General features: G+C 40.8%; 1 protein-coding gene across 1 annotated transcript in view; it reads right to left on the bottom strand.

Annotated features, from left to right (window-relative positions):
• Nucleotides 1-8397: 8397 nt before the first annotated feature.
• The window catches only part of SMPX (small muscle protein X-linked), a 352501-nt gene continuing 338530 nt past the window's right edge, over nucleotides 8398-22368 (bottom strand). Inside the window, exon 5 of the mRNA XM_069640379.1 lies at nucleotides 8398-8727. The gene's annotated coding sequence lies outside the window, so the exon portion shown is untranslated. The remainder of the gene's footprint in view (nucleotides 8728-22368) is intronic.

Raw genomic sequence — 22368 nt, 5'->3', positions numbered from 1 at the left:
TTGGCTAATTTTGAGATATTAATTAAGGATTGAAAGTGTATCTATATATGATGCAAAACAACTTAAGAATAAATGCAAACCGTACGCTCAGAAACCATGCCACACATACGCACAACAGTTATAACCACACCCAGCATATGCAACAAACCAAACTGCATACACATTACAAACATACACACAAAGAACAAAATTACATTATTTAAGCAATATATAGCCAAGCCAACATTATCATGACCGCACACAGAATAGTGTCAATGTCACTTTTAATGTTTGGGTGAAAAATAAAGTGCATGCAATGTTCAACACAAAATTTGTATACGCCACTATTTACAGTTGTGCAAGCTCAATTGATTTTCCAATGATTTGCACTACCCCACATCAACGGTGCTACAAATTCATCTAGTATAAATGAATGGGCATTGCACTTAAGGAATTCAGGATAAACTAAACTCCTGGCCCAAAAATATAGTAGCAGATTGCTTGTCACATCTCCCTCCAAACGGCCCAGAATATAACTCCCCAAAGGGGATTCCTAAGCTGCTGTTGGGCTGCAGTGGGTTTCTCAACTGCTTAACCACATGGCATAGGGCAAATGCTGAATACTTCTAATTGTCGTAAATTCTCAGATTGCTTATAGAGTCATGGTCGGGGCAGCCCAAATAGATTAGCGAATAATAAGGAGTTATGGGCATAGGGGGGCATGCTATTCTGAGGGGAGAAAGTAGTGCCCTCCAAGGGAGTACCACTCCTCATTATAAAGAAAGATCATAAGGAACATCTAGGGAAGAGCATAACAAAATGTTGAGTGTGTGAATGCTACTGGTGGCCAAGAATGGACAAGGAAGTGGTGGATATGGTCAAGTGGTGCTTACCATGTACCGAAACAAACAAATCACATATGAGCATGAAGCCATTTGCAACCTGTGCAAGGCCCTACCTCACCATGGGTGAGAGTTGCCCTCGATATCAACGGTCCCATGACTGGAGTGGCCCAAGATAAAAGATTCAAAATTGTGTGCATGGATGATCATGCCAAATTGCCACATGTGACTTGGCCAGGCGGTACCACGGCTTAGTTGGTAATGTAATTACTGGATGGGATGTCTTTTTACCCTGTGGACCAATACTGGGGTACAGTTCAATTTGAATAGCTTTTCAGAATTATTTTTGTAGAGCTGGTGAAGACCATGAAACCGCTCCACTCTAGTGCCCTAAGCAAAATGGGATGAAAGAAAGGTTTAATCAGGTAATTCTTGGAACACTGCAGATGGCACGAATATCAAACTTAGAGATTCAGGAGTTAATAAAGACATGGTGTGGGCCTACCAGAACACTCCAGACACAAGTACAGGGGCCACTCCATTCAAGGGGATGTAAGCCTATGTGTGAATTACCCTCTGAGTGGTTGGGGACATCAGGTCCTGTGAGTCTGGATCATCATTAATTAAAAAGGAGGGCAGAAACATGTCAAGCCAAGTGCAAGCGTTGTTTTGAAGAAAGGAAATTCATGCAGAGTCAAACACTTAAAGTGGGAGAGTGGATCAGGATAAGGAATACTTGGATGGATGGGGAGGAGACTTCCATCTCCCTCAGAGGAGAAGGGTGTGCAAAGGCTTAGGGGCAGTTGCGATTTTAGAAAATGGCAGTAAATAGAGTCAGCATCAATTGGTGAGTAGAGTTGGATATATTTTGGGGTTATATCTATTACTTCATGGTATCTTTTATTATGGTGGTATTTTATAATCCTTGGTGATAGATTGTGGTAACCTGTTAGGGTATTTTCTAGTCGTGAGACTGATTTCAGAATACTACCTAATGATTATTTTTAACAGGGTTACTAACAACAAACACAATACTGGACTTGTTACACTCTGAATGGATGGCTCATGCCCTCCTGTGGTACCTTATGTACAATACCACACTACACCCTTTTGGCTGAGTTTCAACAATTGTAAAGCATGCAATTGAAATACTGCACTTTCATTCAATCTTTCTAGATAAACAGCACACAGCAGCTACTTAACTTTGGGGTATTTCTTACCACACATCTCTCTCCTTATACATGTCAAATAAAAGGGACTGAATGTGGAATAAATATCCTGAGAATAAGTTACTTTCGACTCTGTTTTTTGTATCGGAAAATAGAAATATGCAAATTCCACAGAGAGACACTTATGCTCACATTGTACTTCATAGTGCAAGTACATTTCTTCTTGTAATAGCTTTCAGCGCTTTATCTGTGCAAAACCCTGCCAACTGTCCTTGTTATCGTGGAACCTGGCAAGAGAAATACACTTTGAAAAAAACCCACAATAAGACTTTGAGAAATATAAACGCAGTATTAGATGCACATTACAAATAGACAGCATCTAAAATTAAGTTAACTACTTAATCTCGACTACCTGGTCTCATTTACAACAGCAGCCCCTCACTTAACTTCATATGGTTCCATGTGTTAATATCCCCACAAAAACTGCGGGGGACACCCCTGCAACACCCCTATTATTTTAAAGGTAGCGGGGGACACCCCCGCTCCCAAAAAACCCTAATATTATCCCCACTAAAAATATCGCCTATGGCAGTTCCCGACGACCATATATACAGCGATATCTTTGGTGGGGATAATATTACCTGATACCCTTCATATTTACTTGGATTTGTTGGTGGAATTTCTGACTCAATTAGGCATGGAAATGTTCCACAATCTTTCTGGCCTGCCTCGCACAGGGTCAACCCAGATAAGGACAGCTTCAGCATCAGACAGCTTGCGAGCACGGAAATCCATCTGCCTAGCCAGCCCTCTGCTCCATCGTCTCCCAACGCCTGAAGATGAATGAATGCTAGTCTGTCTCAAAGCCCTTTCTGTCAAATCCCTTTGTCAATCAAGGAAAACACCTCCCCTTGAGCAGATAATTCCACTGAAATGGCACATGATCTCATTGCTGGAGAGCAAAAGAGACATCTCTCTGGCGCTTCCTGCTGTAATACAATGTCCTGTTTTCAGTAAAATGGATCTTCACATTTTTTAGTTAATCACCCAGTGCAGATTCAGCGTGCACGTTTACATTTCCATTTCCATAACATCATGCATTTTCCCAATATGCATTCAGCTAATTTCATCATGGACTAATTTGCACTAAATGTTATGAAGGGATTCAGTTACATGTTAACTGGGGTTAGGTTAATTAGTATGTTAATTTATGTTAGTATTATATTCAGTGCAGCTCAGTTCATTGAAATATCATGCATTGACATCTATTAATTCTGCCTGAGACTCACACTCTTGAGTCCAGTATTGAGATTTGCACCGTGGGCACCAGTTGCAAACCCACACTAACATGTGCATGCTACAATGCTGATTCTAACGGTTGAAATGTAGAGTATAACCGTTAAACCTCGGAGCCCGTACTCCAACAGTAGTCATGATGTGGAGAGGGTGGCAGCTCCATCTCTGGCTATTCAAGAAGAGATTTGCAATGCAGGCAACATAACTGAGCACATACCTGTACAGCACGCTGGAGCACAGTCATGTCTATCCCAACCTGAAACACAACCTGGTTATCCCAGTGATCACCTCCTTAAGAATGATTCCAGAAATCATGGAGAAGTACTGGCAAGTGACTGTAGGGCAGTAATTACCACCACAAAAACCTTTTTAAAGCCTATCCATCATTTGTGCTCCCTACCTATCATATTCAAAGTCTTTGTGAAAGGTTAGTTTGCATAAGGAATGGAGGGGTGTGGAAGCCCATGCCACATTTATCCAGGCATGCTCACTTGCGCAGGTTTCCTGAGCTCGCTCTCAAACCCATCAAGTGCAAGGTTTGAACTGGGCCCCTATCAGTTTGAAGTGAGAGCAGGGAAGCCACGGAGTGCTTAACTCCTGTACCTCAACCCCAAATAAATCCTCTTCACCAACAAATTGATATCATCTGCCTGATTACTACACCTCTCTCTTTGAGCTAATAATGTTGCAACATTTCCTAGGACCAGAAGAAGGGACACAATTCAATTTCCCTTTCGGTGTTGAGGATGGCAGAACCATTCTACATGATAACTCACTTTGCACAGTCTGTGGAACGCCAGCGGTTACACATTTTGCCCCATTGATATGGAAGAATTCATCTGCGCTGACTACACAATCAAGAAAGTGAACAATCCAAAATCTCCATGCTACACCAGTGTTATGGGGATCAAATAGTTACAAAAGTGTCAGAACAAAAACCTTGTGAAGGTAACCGGTAGCATAGCCTACCTACCAGAAGATATTTTAGCTCCATATTTACAAAGAGAGATAGCAGTGGGTCTCCCAGTTTCACACATGTATTAGTATCAGTAATTCAATGAGGAGGAGGAGAGAGACCACACCAATCCACAGCCTTAGTTAAATCCAAGATGGAGGTAGGCTTTATGAAACCTCTTTCCAGCTTTCTCCCAGAGAAAATGACTGCTAACACATGGCCCACAGAATAGTACCACCCTCAACACAGAGGTGCCCTTAATATCAGTAAGCAACAGCCAAAAGATGTAGGTAACACAACTATAAAGACAGCCAGTTCAGTCTGGCAGGGTGGGGATTTCGACTAGAAGTACTGAGAGGATAGACGGAGGAGAGAGCTGGAGGTTGAAGGCAGAGTCCAGAGGACTTTGGAGGGAGAGGATGTGTCATATGGGTAAGAGAATGCGAGTATGGAGGAAGTGAATCAAGGAGGAGATGAAGAGCTAGTGGGAAGCAGAGGAGGGAGATCATCAGAAAAAGACTTGAAAGGAAGATGGAAGAAAAGAGAGAGTCTAATTTGGTTGGAGATATTGAGGAGAGAGAGAGAGACATAATAGAGTTGTTAATAGGAGAGGGGGAGGTTGGAGGAGAGGGTTGTCATCTGAAGAGAATGTATTGGTGGAGGAGAATTGTCTGAAGAGAATTATTTTGGTGTGGGGTTGTCATCAAGAGAGATATGTAGTAAGGAAGGACTGTTACCTTTGAGAGGAAGGTTATTGCAGGTGGAGAGTTGCCATTTACAAAGAGAGAGATGAGAGGACATGCTTTTCTTTGTCCTAGTCCCTCATGTTCTACCTAATCCTATTTCCTCACGTTCTTCTGTGATGCAGTCCCTCGCAGTCCCTCGCGTTCTTTCTCATCACAGTCCTGCTTGTCTTCCTTGTGTCAGTATCTCATACTATTTCTGTCCTAGTTGAAGTTTGTACAGAGAAATAGCGGGGCTGTAACGTTACCAGTTGTAAATAGAGTTACTTGAAAAGGGGAGCTATGATCCAGACAGAGACTTATTCAAGTGGCAATTAGGAGAGAGAGAGACATCAGAGGAAGTGGAGAATTGTCCTCCAGAGAGATCTGTGTTGAGGGAGGAGGTTTGTCATCTAAAGAGGTGAGTCTTAGAGGGGAGAAGGAAAGTAAGGTGATGGATGTAAAGGAGGAGAGGAAGGCTATTAGGGCGGTATTTGGCTAGAAGGGGAGATGTCACCACACTTCCCAGGAAGGAAAAAGGAGGGCTGGAGGGCACCATAACCAGCAATAAGAAAGGAAGTTTCAGTGGGAGGAAGGATGAGATGGTGAAACCTCACCAGAGAGCTGGCCAGGTGACAGCAGTGAGGTGGTGAGCGACGTAGGGACCAGGACCTTCTGACTAGGAGGAGATCTGGCACCAGCCTTCTTCTTGGCACCATCTCCATGAAAGTCTTGTTAGACTGACTGAGGTCTGCAGAGATCCACCACTGTTCTTCAAAGACTGGAAGAACCTTAGATCTTAAAATACCTTGGCCTATGAGGGCCCTGCTTCAACCCTAGCTACAGATTTGGGTTCCCCAACAGAGAATGGTTTGAGGCCAGTAAATGCTCAAGCCACAGACTTTCTAATGGCCATTGTGGGTTGAGCCCTGCACCACATAATTTTGGTACTTTGGGAGTGAGTGACGGTGCTAGTGAGGACCTTAGAGTTGTTTTAAGCACCCGTATATTTTAGGTGTGGAATAGGGAACACCCAAAGGCACTTGGAACTCCAATGCATTGAAGCTTACATGTGGGTACCCTGAACAATGTACTCATTGTCACCTTTGGCATCTACTCAAACCATGTCAGCCTGTGTTTTGGAACAATAAAACCCTCAAACAGAAGAGGACATGTCCTTTGTACCACTCTGAGTGCACCCTGTGACACATGCAATTTAAATAATCTGTACATTAGAGGTGACTGGGACAAATGTGTTCAGAGCTATTTGACAGCTCTCTGTGAGGATATCACACTATGGAGCTCATTTTGCTTAAACGAGTAAAGAGGGGACCACTATGTTTGCAGTCCCATACAAACAGGTCCCCTTCATCCACATTTAGTCATTTGCTCCATGAAGTGCAAACTGGAGGTGTAATAGCAGAGAGAATCACCTGTACACATCCCTTTTGCAGTTTCGAGTGCAAATTGAGTAAACGCTGCCTGCCATTTATAAAGAATTCTTATGGAATCCAATTGCTTTTCACTGGTGTAAAAAGCAGACTGATTCTATAGGAATCCATTGGTTTTATGCAATCATGGAAATCAAATCACATGCCAGAGTAAAATCAAATGGTTATTGGGGTGAGAGGGGCAAAAATGTGGCAGAAATGTAACTCGAGATTGTGTCCCATATCCAACTTCAAAAACCAGAAAAATGCCCTGGAGGGTAAATAAAGGTATTAAGACAGACATAACACCTTTATGTCTGTCTTTAGCACATTTATTGATGCTCCTTGAACTTGGAAAATTTTCCCCTCTCAGTTAAATGCCCACCTCACACATGGTCTAGCCTGCACATGCAAGTTTGAATCTCACCGCAGGGCAGGCTCAGCGCTTGATTCTTCTGACATCGGTAAATTGAGTATCATTAAATCTGGGTAATAGCTACACCAGTTATTATAGTGTTTAGAGGCGTGAGGAATGCAGCATATAAACCACAATGTATAATTATGTTTTGTTAAACGTACTCCAGATTATTTAATGGCTATGACGTCTAGTCTATGTCTAGTGTTTGATGTTATGAATACAAGCACTAAAGTCTGCACTAAAGTCCGCACTCGGTCCTAAAGGTTTCTAACATATGAATGGAAGAGATGTGTAGGTTATAACAAGCAGGACGACTGAAGAAGTATGTATCAATAAAGCTGGATTATTATCTGGCCAAACTATACGTTGTATCTGTCACTATGTTGACCTACCATCTCTAACAACTCCCAAGTAAATATCAAGGGAGACATTTAGAACTTTATCTTTAATGTAGTAATATTATAATACTGAAATGTCTCTCTCTCTCCTTTAGAGACAGTCAGGATAAGCCAAGAACTTTAGCCACCACGAGTGCCTTAGGTTTACCTAATCTCACTAATCTGAAGAAACAGATGGTTCTAGAACGCATCCGAGTTGTTGTGCTGGTATGTTTCTTTTGAACTCTCTTACTTCTTCTATAGAGTTAACTCTACGACCACCCCTAATTTTTTGTTATCTTCTCTACCATACTCTATAGATATGTGCTTTACCAAGTAAGCACGGACACACATACCCATTCACGTTAATAAGAGAGAGCCATTACCCTGTGAGATCCAGAAAAATTGAAAAGGGTAAGAATGATACAACTCCTGTACTAAACTTCTAGGATAAGCTCTACCGTCTTTCACTAACAAAGATCAGGGAACCATTGAGACCACATCTATCCCTTTGAGGAGACCCAATAATCATTTATCATGACGTCCCCATATTGTAATATGATACAAATTGAGAAGGTATAATTTAAAATATGTTATTCGTCCCTTTCTCTTTCTTTTCCTAAGCACGTTATGATCTGCTAAACCAAGAATACATCTAACTCTAACTCGTTTCATCAAAAATAGTTTTTTTACAAAAGACCAGCCTGGTACTTGAAATGTTTTGATTTGACATTTGTTCTCATTTGTACTGCTTATGGCTGTTATTACAATGCACAGAATACTTCTAAAATCTATAATCTAATTAAGATTTATGCTTGATAGTTTTTGAAATAGATTCAAAGTCTGAATATATTTATCAGCCCCTGAAGAAAAGAATTAATCTCGAAACGCATTGGGCAACCCCCTCTTTGATCAATACATTTGTTGTATAAGACTGAACAACTTGTTATCGAATTTTGACTTATTACTACATATCTATGAATGTATTTTTCACATTGTATGGTATATATGAAAATTATGATGATTACCGTTCTGACAAACCCCGAAATGTACAGGAATGACTACTAGATGATTTGGCTTTCTTAGCCCTAGATAGTGTGCAGGGGACGGGAGTTCCCAAACTGGGAACGTATCTTTTTGCAAGCTATACAGTTATTCACATGTGGATTGTCATAACAGATATCGTCTTTAAAATACAAATGCCATTCATTTTGTATTTTGTATTTTTTTTATTTTCATAATTTAAAACAATATAAGATGACTCTACTGTACAGTTCATAAAATCAAGATAGCCACAAGAATGCACAGAAGATGCTCAGTTTGCCTGTCTTTTATCTTGTTATTGGCATGTTTTCGCCTTGAGAGATGGGCAAAGGGAAGCTTGTTGGAACAAATTAGAAATAACACATTCCTTGAGTTGAGAGTTGCTTTGCTGAAGAAGTACAGTACACGATCTTCGTATAAATGTATATAAAATCTTTAGGTATCGTGTCATTCTTCGTAATCCACGCTGTCTCTCCTCAAGTCCTTCAATTGCACCTGAAAATTAAAAAAATCAATTTCAATTCAGAGGTCATGACGAAAAAATGAAACATGATACACTGTAACTGTTAATTGTGAGCCCTTAGCATTGTCTCTTCAGAGAGAAAAACAATGGAAGTTGCATGATAAAAGTCAGCTAAATGCACTCACAAAAGGTCTGCTAGGGCAATTGCATTGGAAATTGCGATTGCGCAAGATCTGCTGTAGGTGGAATCAGAGTAGAAGAGTATAAGATTGAGTCAGCGTTCATAGTTTGTAAGTGAGATTGTAAGAATCCAAAACATCAACCTGCATATCATATGCCAGAAATCTGCCAGGGTGGCTATCCAAGTCAGCTGTGGATTACAAATTGTATTATGCAGGTAGGGACAAGTAGTCGATTACAAATGCCACAGTTCCATAACAGGTTGTATGAAGCCATTTCTGTCTGAATGAATGGACCTGAAAGCTAAAGAATATATTTGCATTGCAATTTGCATTCATCCACTAAAAAGTGCTTTTACCTCAAAAAGAATCACAATCTTGTATACATAAACTCGGAATGAAAGTGTACTTCTTGGTTGATGGGTAAATTTATAGTCAAACAGTGATCTTATAAAGAGTGATCTAATACCGCCAGCGTGGCCACTTGACACTGTATGCATGTATTGTGTATGTATTTGAATTGAGAAAAGAGCTTCAACAACGGCAATGTTTATTGATGAGCATATCACATGATTTATATTAATAGTGTTGCTTCAAGATTATCATATGCAGTATTTACATCTAGGTACAGGTGACAGAGGAGTAAGGGAGATCGAGATCATTGGGCGTGATACAGACAGAAACAAGGCTGTCGTGAAGCCATATGCTGTGGTGATGGACTTGATATAAGGGTGTAGAGAATTACGGTGTAAAGGAATACCAGGCAGTAGGGTGTAGTGAGGAACGTGAGATGTAGCAGAGGGAAGAAAAGAAATAGAAAGGTTGGGCTTGAGATTTAAAAGTGTAAGGCGGTGAGTAGCGAGATGTGGCGTTAGCCAGGTGAGCTGTTGACTATCCCATGTATGACTTTGTATACAAAAATAGGCAATTTGAACAATAAGACATTTGGCTGAAAACAATAAATTAACTAAAGGGAAAAGACAGAAAAATGCACACACACACCCCAAACAAAAATGTCACTTCTTATTTCTAAACTGATATAATATGGGGGCCAACCCCTATAACACCATTTTTCGAACAGGTTCAACCACCCCTCAAATGTTCTCCCAACACGAATGTGCATCCAGAATTACCCACTTCCACTTACTCCCATTTCCAATTTGAGAATACACACGTTGTGTGATTTTTGTCAATGTATACTGTTACAGGTCAGTACAATGAGTGACTGACACTAAGTTCCCAAAGCTAAGACCCACCACCCAGATATGTGTTAAGGTTTTTTTTATTAACCATGTTCTACAAGCTAAAATGCAACATTTCAGAATGATGGTAACATTAAAAAACTAAGTGTCATGATAGCAACAGTTACTTGTAAGGATATAATAAGAGGGAATGGCCAGTCTCTCTGAACAGTGGGGACAACAGAAATAGGGGTGACCCCTCTTGCCCCAAAGGGGTTCTAAAAGAGAGTGTACAGTCTCTCTAAAGTTTCAGAACTCCAAAATGTATCCAAAGCAGGTCACAGGTATAAATCAAAGTTTCCAAGGTCGCTCCAAAAACTAAAGTTGTCCAAACAAAGTCTTCGCTCTTCAAGGATGGTGTCTTTGCTTCTCGCAACATCTGCCTGAAGAGCGTCATCATTTTACAATCTCTGCTCGGAAGCTTTTACCCATCCACTGATACATAGATCTTGGGCAGCCAAATGTTTCCAGGGACTCCTGACCACTGTCTCATAAGAATTCCCCTTGGAATTCTCTCATTCCAGCATGATAAGAGCTTTCTGGGTCCAAACGTTTCTTACAATAGCGTCTTCAGTGCAGCCTGCAGATTGGAAAACCAAATGTCATTGCCACTGGGCAACAACGAAATGCCATTTCCATTGAGAAGGTGCACATATAGATAATCAATGTTGCCATTCTCACAGGAGTACATTCCAGCAGCATACAAAAAGTTACACATGCTTCTGTTGATAAAACACCTTCCCACCTCTGGCTGCCGACAACATTAATTGAGATAGTTATATACTGCACTTGGTGGTATACACAAGAAAAGCACCTTTGCAGTGGCAAAACTGTGCATCACTTCTTTCATCATCTTTTTGAGTTGACGGTACACACTTGCACAAGCTATGGAACCCAAAAGCAATGTTCCATAGTGCACTACCACAACGTGTACAGTGCCTAAAGTGGCCACTTGTCGACATTCTGCAAGCAAATGGTCGAAAGTACGGACAGGGACACCGCGCCACAAAGCCTCCACTTCGTCCAAATTCAAATTGCCATTAGGGCCTATTTCCATGGCATACTAGAGCAGATCTAGCACAAAGCAATTACCCACTTCGAAAATTGTGCATCTCACTGTCTCTGCCAGCCTCACTACACACAGTAATGAAACCAAATATGGCCGCCCTTTCCTGTGAAGCCCACTCCAACTACCTGATTGGACAATTGCAACAATCGCATTTCCATTGGCCAGCATGTTCAAAAGCGCAGAATGTAGCATGCGCGCCTCGCAAAGTATTGTGAGAGCCACGCCCCAGTAATTCATGAACAGTCCTTCTTCCCTTTCCACTATCCTCTTCCCACCACGCCCATATTAGATATTGCTAAGTACTCACACAGGCATCCACCAATGCCCTCCAAGACTTCAGCATCTTACAATGTCATTTCTCCACAAGACTTCATATGTACCGTTACAAAATCAGTCTGCACGTGTGCTGTTATTGGGAAGCACGTCCAGTGGAAAGTTCAGTGAAACATTCCAGGAGTTATACATGCACATTCATCCACATAAGCACCCATCACCACAAAACAAAGGTATGACTTTTTTTGGCAGTATGTTCACAACTCTGTTATAAGTGCCTCTGCGCACAATATCTGCCCCTAAGTGGTCACTACATGTTTAAAACGCATACTGATGTTCCTCCTATCTCCTTCCATGAAGTGACAATTTGTTGGTATTTGCTTGCAACGTTTTCATTTACCCATATCACACACGGAAGCACCAGCAAGCACTGTTTACTGGCGGTAGACTCTCACTACTTTGTTGAAGCTGTTTGAGCCCGTATGAGCCCTCCTCGTATGCTGCGGCAGGCCCGCGATCTGCACTGTGAGCAGGAGGAAGTCTTTGGCTGAAACACACGAGCTTCCTGGAGTAAGCGTCATTTGATCCCGCCCCTGAGTGTCCCCGCCTGATCCCTACATCTACCCATAGTGCAGCGCACCAGCGCGCGCTCCACGGAAGCACCAGCAAGCACTGTTTACTGTTAACTGTGAACAGTGCACGGTGCGAGGTACGGATAACCTATAGCTTGGTTAGCCCTGACATTAATTCCTTGTTAGAATATTCTTTTGGGTAATTGAACAAACTAAAAGTACACAGAGGTAAGAGTTCTGTTGGAGACATTTGACATTCTGGTGGTTTGTGGCTTAAAATGAAAGGCAAAAAAATGAAACCTAGTTGCATGCTGAAAGATCCGCAAGCTGAATTCTTTAATGCAGTCTCAACTCGGTGGGCTAGCCTTGCGCGTGCAGTAGCCCTCCCCCTACCCCCTCCTTGTGAGGATGAAGATGAGTTACTGCTGTGCGCACAGGCATGCTCAAATCAGCTCAAGCTAAACAACGACCCGGAAAATAATGTTGTGCAAGGTAACGAATCTTCGCAATCCTTATTTGCGGAAGAGGTTGTAATTCACCCTCAGAAGGATATTTTGAAATCTTTCTGGGGCGAAATAGCCACAACCCAAATTGAATCCGAACTAGTAAATCAATCTTTGGACGACACTCCCACCATCTTTAAAACTGCAAACCTAGAGATATTTCAATGCGAAGAAAATGTAGACTGCATTGATAAAGGGGAAGAAATGATTGCTGAAGGGTTCGCGTTGGACAACTCCAATAATACTGATGTATGCACCTTGCTAGGAATATTCAATAGATTACTGCTGAATGAACTAAGAAAACACACTGATATATTGAATCAAATAAATACTTCCATAAATCAGGTACCTGCGAGCCTTAATGAGCTACTTCACAAGAACAATAGTACAATATTATCAGTTCTAAACAAGAATAATATCGTTAAGCCTGGAACCGTAATTACCGAAAAATTTCAAACGGTTCACACAGGAAAGGCTGTTGTTGTTGAGGCTATTACCATAGAAGACTCACAGAACGAGGCTAGTGTTGCCAAACCAGAAACAATGGTGAAAACTACTCTAGATGACAACTTGAGTGATGTAGCTATCTCACACCCTCTAGATATAATATCTAAGTTAAAATTATCGAAAAAAGAGAAGAAAAAACAACAAGCACTACTTAAAATTACAAATCAAAAGAAAAATCTAAGTAAAACATCGCAGAAATATCTAAGAGATGTGAACTTTAAAAACATAATAGATGAAGAAAGACAAGACTCGGTTGGTACTATTGAGATACTTAACGAGAAGGACAACTATAGAGCAAATGAAGTGTCAGGAACGGGAACTGACATAGATTTAGTTGAAACGACAACTCAAAATGAGTATAGTGAAGCCGAAAAAACAATCTCAGAAACGTTAAAAAACAAATTAGAGATAGTAGAAATTGCCTCACAACTATCATTGTTAAAAACCGGTCTAGTTGACATATTTGAAATATTTAAAGCAAATGCAGCAGGTATATGTAATGAAAACAAAAAGAAATCTGGAGAAACGATGTCAAAACCAAAGAACGTACACAATCCTAACACCAAGCCCACTCTGGCAAAATCATCAAGTTGCCATGTTGCCACCTTGCAATTAAAACAACCTCACCTAGCCGCTAATACTCTTCAAGAAGAAGTTGAGCAAGTGGTTGTTAAAGAGAACAATTTTAGTAATCTGTCTGATGACCTGGGTAGCATAGATTGCCCGCCTTCATCTGAAAGACATATAGATGATGTGGAGACAATTGAAGGTCAGTCTTGCGATCAGACTACTAATGTTGGACATGGTCTTATCACCCCCCCTATAAAGCAGAACAGGATATTATTGGAAAAGTGTGTGGAGAATGAACGTGTAGTCAAACAAGATGAAATCGCAATGATTGTCAAAAAGATACAAGACGATCAACTCAACAATAATAAACACCTTTCCTTTGGAAATAAAACAAATTATGAATCAGGAAGGCAAACACAAAAGGAACACGAAAATGCAGGCTGGGCTAACAACAGATGCGAGTTAAAAAATCCTGCCTTAAGGGAGATACCTAGCCTAATAATGACAACACTGTTTCCCGAAAGCAAACAAATTTAATTAAATCGTCCATACATTCTTTCTCTATTCTCTACGATTCCTTCGCTGACATTGGTATCTTCGCATGATATTGTGCTGATAGATTTTCTTCATAAACAAAGATTAGATTATGTTCGTCTAGTAATTCCGTCTCCACTGGTTAGAGACACTTTGCTGAAAGAAGCTGAGACCCTGCAATGCAAAGGATTCGACATTTATCCATAATCAGACATTGAGTCTAAACAAGATATTCCGAAAATACCAAATTATGCAGGGAGGAATTCTAGTAATGAATATACCAAAACACATATAAATAATACTGAAAGCTTTGGTACTGAAAAACAAGAGTGGAGAGGCTTGACTTTGGCTCTTAAAGATGCTATTTCATCATTGCAGGCGTTGGCTGTACCGCTTTAGCATTCTTAACAAAACCTCAATTGCCTCCTGGAATTCTAGAGGTCATGCTCATCTATTAAGCAATACTGTGGTTACAGACTTGTTATCATCCTTTGAGTTGATTTTGTTGCAAGAAACATGGGCAACATCAAATTTTACCTGGGAAGATTATGACATCTGGCAACTAAATGCAAATAAAGGATCGAAAGGGAGGCCCATGGGAGGTTTGTTGACTGCTTGTAACCACACGCTTGAAGCTAGAAATGTCGAGACATGGTTGAACTTGAAATTTTTTCTTGCAGTAACTTGTACAATCAAAGTAGGAAACAGTCTGTTCGATATGTGTATTATAAACATATATTGGAATCCGCTGAAATTTGGTGTGTCTCAGCTAACTAAAGAACTATCAGAGGTTACTGCTATAATTGATGCATGGCGTGAAGTGAAAGTCAATGGATTGATTATGATGGCTGGCGACTTAAATGCAGATTGTAATATTGATAACAACGAAATTGATTCACTGATGTGTACTATAGAGGTGGCTTCTAAGCAACCCAAAATTTGGAATGATAACGCAAAACTGAGGGGGGCTATTTGGATGAACTTTGCTGAGGTCATGGGACTAGTGCTACTACCAAACCACATTCAAACCTGGAATGCGAGAGGACATAGTTCAATAGTAGATTATTTTTTTGTCTCTGATGGTTTGGACGCATACATATCTAATTTAAAGGTAGAAGTAATGATAACCAGCAATCATAATCTCTTGTCGACTTACATAATGCACACCAATAAACCGGATGATGATGGATTTTATAATCCTGGCTTGATTGTTAATGCAAATGGTTCTCGGATACGTTGGTCGTATGCTAACACTAAGAGATTTACATCTGTTCTACTAAAACATCAAAAGAATATGTCTTACGAAGAATGTCAATATTATTATACACCAGCCTCCTTTTCAAACTATATTAGTAATGTGACAATCTTGGCATGTGGTAAGAAGAAATTGATAAAGACTTCCTCTAACCACGCACATTCCTTTAACCTTGATATTCTAACACGTAAAAAACAGCTAAGACGAGACATATGAGATATTATAAAAACAACAGAAATTGGAAGTGAAAGAGAGAAAATTTTAAGAACCACTAAACAGCATTGCAAGAACTGGCTAATAGCTAATAGAGTAGCAAGAGACCAAACGGATGGAGAAAATATGTTAATGGCTATAAAAGGAAAAGACATTTCTACCTTTTGGCAGATGATTAATGGGACCCGGTTCTTGCAAAAAGAGATACTACTGACTTCGATCAGCGAACGAAATTGGAAATCCCACTTTGTAAAAATGTACGGCGAGGTCAATTATGATGTTAGAAAAGCTCGAACAATAAAATCCACGTGGACAATTGATATATCTGCGAACAATATTGCGAAAATTATTATTAACTCAAAAAAATCGGCAGCACCAGGTCCTAATAATTTATCTAACCAAATATTAAAAATAAATCCACTGTTATGGGGCGACATCTTGCATGTGTTGTTTAATAATATTCTTGTAACTAATCAAATACCGAACTCATGGAGATTGGCGATATTGATTCCTATTTTTAAACATGGTTCTAGATATGCCCCTGGAAGCTACAGACCAATGGCAATCTCTGATCCTGAATATAAAATTTTTACATCCATTGTTTTGGAAGAACTAGATGCTTGGGCTACTAGTAACAACATATTGGATGCTAAACAAATAGGATTTAGAAAGAATGTAGGTACGGACTGTGGAGGCCTGATTTTAAAAAGCCTCCAATCAAAAACGACTAAGAACTCGGGCTATGTAATATTTGTGGCCTCAATGGACCTTTCTAAAGCGTTCAATCTTGTTGACAGGCATATTTTATGGTCAATCCTTATAGATCTTTCAATTCCTAAACATTTATTAGAGATGATTATTGAGTTATACACTAACACCAAGATCAAGGTAAGACTCAACTCTGCAGGGCGCCTCTCTTCCGAAATACCTAGCCCTAATGGGCTGAGACAAGACTGTAAATTAACCGCCATTTTATTTAACCTTTATGTCTCTAAGGCTGCCAAAGCAATATCGGGTAAAGGTTTGGTTCCACCAAAACTAGGTGAAACGGCAATAGAGTGGGTGGCATATGCTGATGATTTTTTATTACTAGATCGGACTAAAATCGGTCTGCAAAAATTGATCAATGCTTTTGTGTTATTTACTGCTGGCTTACACCTAAAAATTAACGCAGAGAAAACAATCATTATAAGAATGGGAAAACCTAATAAAAAACAATCTTCCTCAACATGGTGTTGTGAGGGGAAACGATTAAAAAGTCAACCGGTTCTGAAATATCTAGGATACCATTTTATAGCAAATAGTATGATGCCAATAATTAAAAAACAGCTAGAAGTTAAAGCAGAAATAATAAAGCGTCAGATGTCAAAAAGTGACGCCAAATATGGCAGATTCACTGCAACACCATTGAAACGCTTTTATACTATTTCGGGCATCCCTAAACTTACATATTGTCTAGAATTTTACGAACTTGAAAGCTCCGATTTCATGAAAAAAATCGAAAGAGATATGTGGAAAGGTGTGTTATTTTACATCCCTAAAGGCGTTCCCATTCATGCGATTAGATATGAATTTGGTCTGCAATCCTTACATTCAATTATTATATGGAGAAAAATGTTGTTATGGAGGAAATGTTTGATGAATGATACCTCATCTCTATATACGATTGCAGCAAAAGACCGCTCTAACCCTGTTTGTGTGAATTTAAAATCTGTAATTGATGAGTCACTATTGAATATAGGAGTAACTATAGAGATGTTGATAAGTAAACCGCAAAAAGTGAAACTTATACTTCAAAGTAATGATTGGCAAAAGACTTTGGACTCGGTCCGGCAATCTAAAACCCTTAATCAGATACACTCTTTTTGGAAATTTTATCCCGTGCTTGAGAATTATTTAGTGAAATACCCTTCTCGGAATTTTAGAAACTCTTTTCTGAGGTTCCGTTTTGATATCTTGAAAACAAATTATATTTTAAAAAGATGGAACCTATTGAACGGTGAATGGATGTGGTGCAAATACTGTAAGGTAGAAAGGACCGAAGAAACTTTGAAGCACATACTACTACAATGTCCAGCTCTTTTAAAACAAAGGATTTTATATTTCGAACAATTTGTTATGTATCTTCATGCAGTTGATACAGAATCCTTATGGTATCAAATCAGACATAATACATCGACTGTCTTAAAATTGAGAATTTTGGCGTTTTTAAAAAATTTCTGTGATTTATCTTAAATTATTATAATGAATTTTCATCTTATGTTCAAACCTTATATATAAATAAGAAATATCGGCTTAAACAAACTGACATATTTTGGGAATTTTAAGAATTCTTTTAAGGTTTACAGGATCGACTTTATAAGAATTGTTTCTGATCCGTTTTGTAACTATTATTGTTTTCATGATTTAATTGTTATTTGTTTGTTTTTATCTTGTGATCTTGAATTGTGAAATTTTATCTGAAGGTGTTTATAATGTACGATATGTTTTTACTTGATTTTGAAATGTAGTTTCCTTTTTTGTCTTGATGATCTATTTTGTAAAGGTTTATATAAACCATAAACAGATAAATAAATAATAATAATAAATAAATAATAACATATTAGTGAAACTGGAACTCTGTTCTTTCCTTCCCACAATGGTACGCAAATTATTCCCCACTAACCCACCTTCTACATAACTCGTAAAATGAAGTCACTAAAGCCACCACTGAATGTATTTTAGCAACCTACAGTCACTTTCCAAAAGTTCAGTGTCTGCATGGGTGTGGTGCTTTGTATGCTGCACTGTTCCCACAAGCTCTTTTTAAATCTGCCAGCTTTCACTCTGCGCCCTCAGCAACTCATCCATAAGAGCAATATGCAATGTGTCCTTGGCCTGAATGGCAGGGATTGTATCACTGCTCAACGAAAATGTCTGCAATATCTCCCAGTGGCTGCGAACAATAAAATACAAGCCCTGGGCATTATGCAGAAGGCCTTCTAGTCCCTGGAACCTCAATACCTTGCACTCTCACTTCTGAAATATCTGCTTGCTCCAGCTCTTCCCTCATCTGCCTCCTACTCTCTACGGGTCAGTTGCTTCGACACACAACCAGATGGCGGTAGATGTGTTTCTTCTGCTTGGGCCTCCCTGTGCAACACACTCTCTGTCTTCCTGGACCTTGAGGAGAAGCACTGATAGCACCTGAAAACCTTTCCATGTGCTTCTTTTTCCCCTCCTGCTCACTTTCTGGCTAAAAAGTATTCTGCACTGGTTTCCTACCGATCCTATAATCTGTGCCCCAGGCCACCTCCCTCTCTACAGTTCCACCCCTGCACTGGCTTTCTGCCAACCCGCGCACTTGTGGACTGTTTTCTAGAACCTTAACAGTCCAGCCACCACTTGTTGTCTACACTTATCCTTGCACTTGCCAGCACCGGCCGTAGTTGCATGTATTTCTATTTTTTATTGTTCCCATGTACTGCACTTTGCCCTCCCCCTTCCCATTCACTTGTGCCCTCTCCATGTCAGCTGGCCAAGAGGAATCAATGTCTCAGTGTGGCCTCTGTTCCACCTCCCTTTCCTCGGTGAGCCTTAACACACTTGTATGTTGGCGCAATACAAATGGCACAAAATAACATAGCACTTCATATCATATGATGCACACACTGCATTCATAACAACATGATGCCTGCCAAATACCTTGTACACTTCACAATATGGTCTTCCCATTGTAAGGCATGTACTACAAATGTCGGAAAAGGTATCCCACAAAAGCAGCAGGGAATGTATATTAGCAAGGTTAAGCAAGTGGGTGCAGTGCATGCGTACAAACAGGATGCATGCCCCTTACCTTGCACACTTTCACCATAGCCTCCTACATGTATCTGTACAAACAGACCTTCTGTCACAGTGTTTGTGTACACACCACAACCAGCAACCACATTGCCCAATGGCTTAGCCTCCACAGTGCTAATGCTATAGGTGCCATCGTAAAAACAGCCGGATCTGCCTTGTCTAATCCTCAAAGTCAAGTGGAATATGCAGCATTACGGTGCTAGATACTGGGGGTGGGGGGGTTCAGGGGAGTAATGTAAGACAGGGGTGGGGATTGTGTCTTTAGGATTGTCTCGAAAAACACTTATATACATTTTTTCTTGTTGTCGTGCTTTTGTTATGTACGTGCATTCATACATTTTTTTTCTTGTTTTTCACTCTTTTGCTCACTGTCTGTTTGATTCTCCTCCTGACATTTTTCTCGACTGAAGATGAACGGTTATCTTACATTGCTACAGGATTCTCTGCAAAGCGTTGTGCAGAGTGGCAAACACAACAGCATTGCCAATAGAAGTTAAAAAAATGCCATTTTCTTGGAACCACTGGAAATCTTGCTGGTTATTAATGCTTTCATAGTAAGTGCAGAACATCCCAGCACTCCACATAAAGTCACACATGCTTCTGTTTATCCAACGTCTCCCAACCTCTGGCTGTGGACAAATTACATCGGCATGCTCCCATTGTCTCATTGGTATCATCGATGAGAAAATCACCTTTTCAGTAGGAAATATCTGCATCACAGCTGCCATCAACTTCTTTAAGTAAGTAAACAAACGTGAGCATGACATGTGCCCCAAATGTAGTCCTCCAAAATGCACGACCACCACATCTACAGTACCAACAGAGGCCACACATTTGCAAAGGAGATCAATGCACCGAAACCCCACTCATAAACTGTGCCCCAAAAAACCTTCACTCCTTCCAACTGAAAATCAGTATCAAAGCCTCGTTCCATGGCATACCTGTGCAAATCATGCACAAAGGTATCACCGACTATAAGCACTTGCCATCTGTCCATCTCTGCCAACCTCACTGCATCGAACTTTGGGTAAATATGTCACCGCCTCTTCCGGTGAACCAAACCCTCGAATCCTCATTGGAGAATCCCCACAGTTCAATTTGTGAAGGCTCCATGCTCAGAAGGCCATGATGTGGCATGCGCGCTTTCCCAGCTACAGCTAGGGACACGCCCCAGTAAAGCAGACACAATACTTCTTCCCTTTGCACTCAAATTTTCCAACACTCCCTTACTGGTGCCCATTGGCGACTATGACATTTTCAAAAATGCCTGCACCAATCACTTACTGAACCTCAGCATTGCACACTATCATTTCTCTACACAACTCCATATTTCCTGTTAAACACTCTGAGAACACCTTCCCTTGGCTTCCAAAGCCCCTCCACCAGAAACTTTTCCTACAGGATGCCCTATGTCAGCATCCACAATGATCCTGCAGAGCACCCAGCACACCTTTCGCCATGCGCACAACAGTCCACCCTTGGCCACACCCAGAACAACACTATGAATCCATGCATGCAACCATGTGTGGAGCTAACATTGTGCACAAATATAACATACATAGCAGCACTTCAACCCAACTCCTTCACACCATAAAGCACCCATTCATGAAAACAGGTCACAATTAGCAGCATTCACAAACATACCACAGCCTCCATCACCCCTATCCACTGCCATTCACAAAGTATTGTGTCACTACCAACCTAACCACAACATTTTCACAACATTGACCCTACTTCAACAAATCAGCACACAGCATAGTAACCAAGCACTTTTAAGGTGCACTTCTACCATATCCTCTTCCATACTGACAGTATGCAAACCCAGCACCCAGTGCCCACACTGCATGACTTTTCACACCACCATCGCCAAGTACACATCAAAAACTTAACAGTGTCTTCACCTACAAAAACAAAGATGCACGCATGGCACCTCACTTCTCCTTCTCTATTGCGTCTGAATTGTGCTCCACAACCATTCTTTACAGGTCACCACCCTCTAACTGCTGCAGAATCCTAAATGCCTTACTGCAGTGTGTGGCCTAAAGTCCTAGCCTCTTGAGTGTACGGCATACGGGCTTCGGTCATGCACTCAACAGTCTAAGCCTTCAACACTCTCAGTGCTACATAATGGCACCATCCAGTTCACCATGTCACCAACTACGACAATCCACATACACAGCACTGCCACAACACTCCTACCCAACCTGCACACCGCCATAGAGCTATACAGAAAAGATTGCTACACATACCACAATGTAGAAACACAGCACTGTCTCCTGAACCCCTGTGCACTTTCATTCACATAGTATGTATGTACCCACTTCCATTCACAAAGTAATGTGTCACTGTAAACCTACCCACATACTGTTTGCAACATTGCCCCTACTCCAACCAATCTGTACACACCACACTATGCAAGCAGCCCCTCTAGCGGATACAGAGTCACACATGCATTGCTGCGGTGGGTGAGCTGAAGCCCTAGGCTCTTGAGAGCATGGCCTCTGGCCTACAGCCTACAGCCATGCACCTAATAGTCTAATCATTCAACAGACCCATCGCAATCCATGTATGCCACCATATCCCCAACTACTGCAATCCATCCACATAGTACAGGCACCCGCTCTCCCACCCACCCTATGCCATGTGCAATTCACTCCCCTTCTGAAAATCACCTGCCACCACTCACCACGGAAAGAGGTCGCTGCAAACCGCTTTCGGCAGAAGCTATCGTGCCGTTACAACAGCTGCCTCAAATCACCACACAAAGTTATCGGCTGTCTAGGTACCTGCGAAATCGTTCTATACACACCAATACTGCCGCCACTCCTCTGTCTTCTTCCACCTATTTACATATGTCACATTAACCACTTGTCACTCCCTCACCCTTTCCCTCCCTTGCTGCGGCCAACACATGGCG

The sequence above is a fragment of the Ambystoma mexicanum genome, chromosome 7q, assembly GCF_040938575.1.
Source record: "Ambystoma mexicanum isolate Mex_15411 chromosome 7q, UKY_AmexF1_1, whole genome shotgun sequence".
Classification (NCBI taxonomy): Eukaryota; Metazoa; Chordata; class Amphibia; order Caudata; family Ambystomatidae; genus Ambystoma; species Ambystoma mexicanum.
This window is presented reverse-complemented; position numbering and strand designations above follow the sequence as displayed.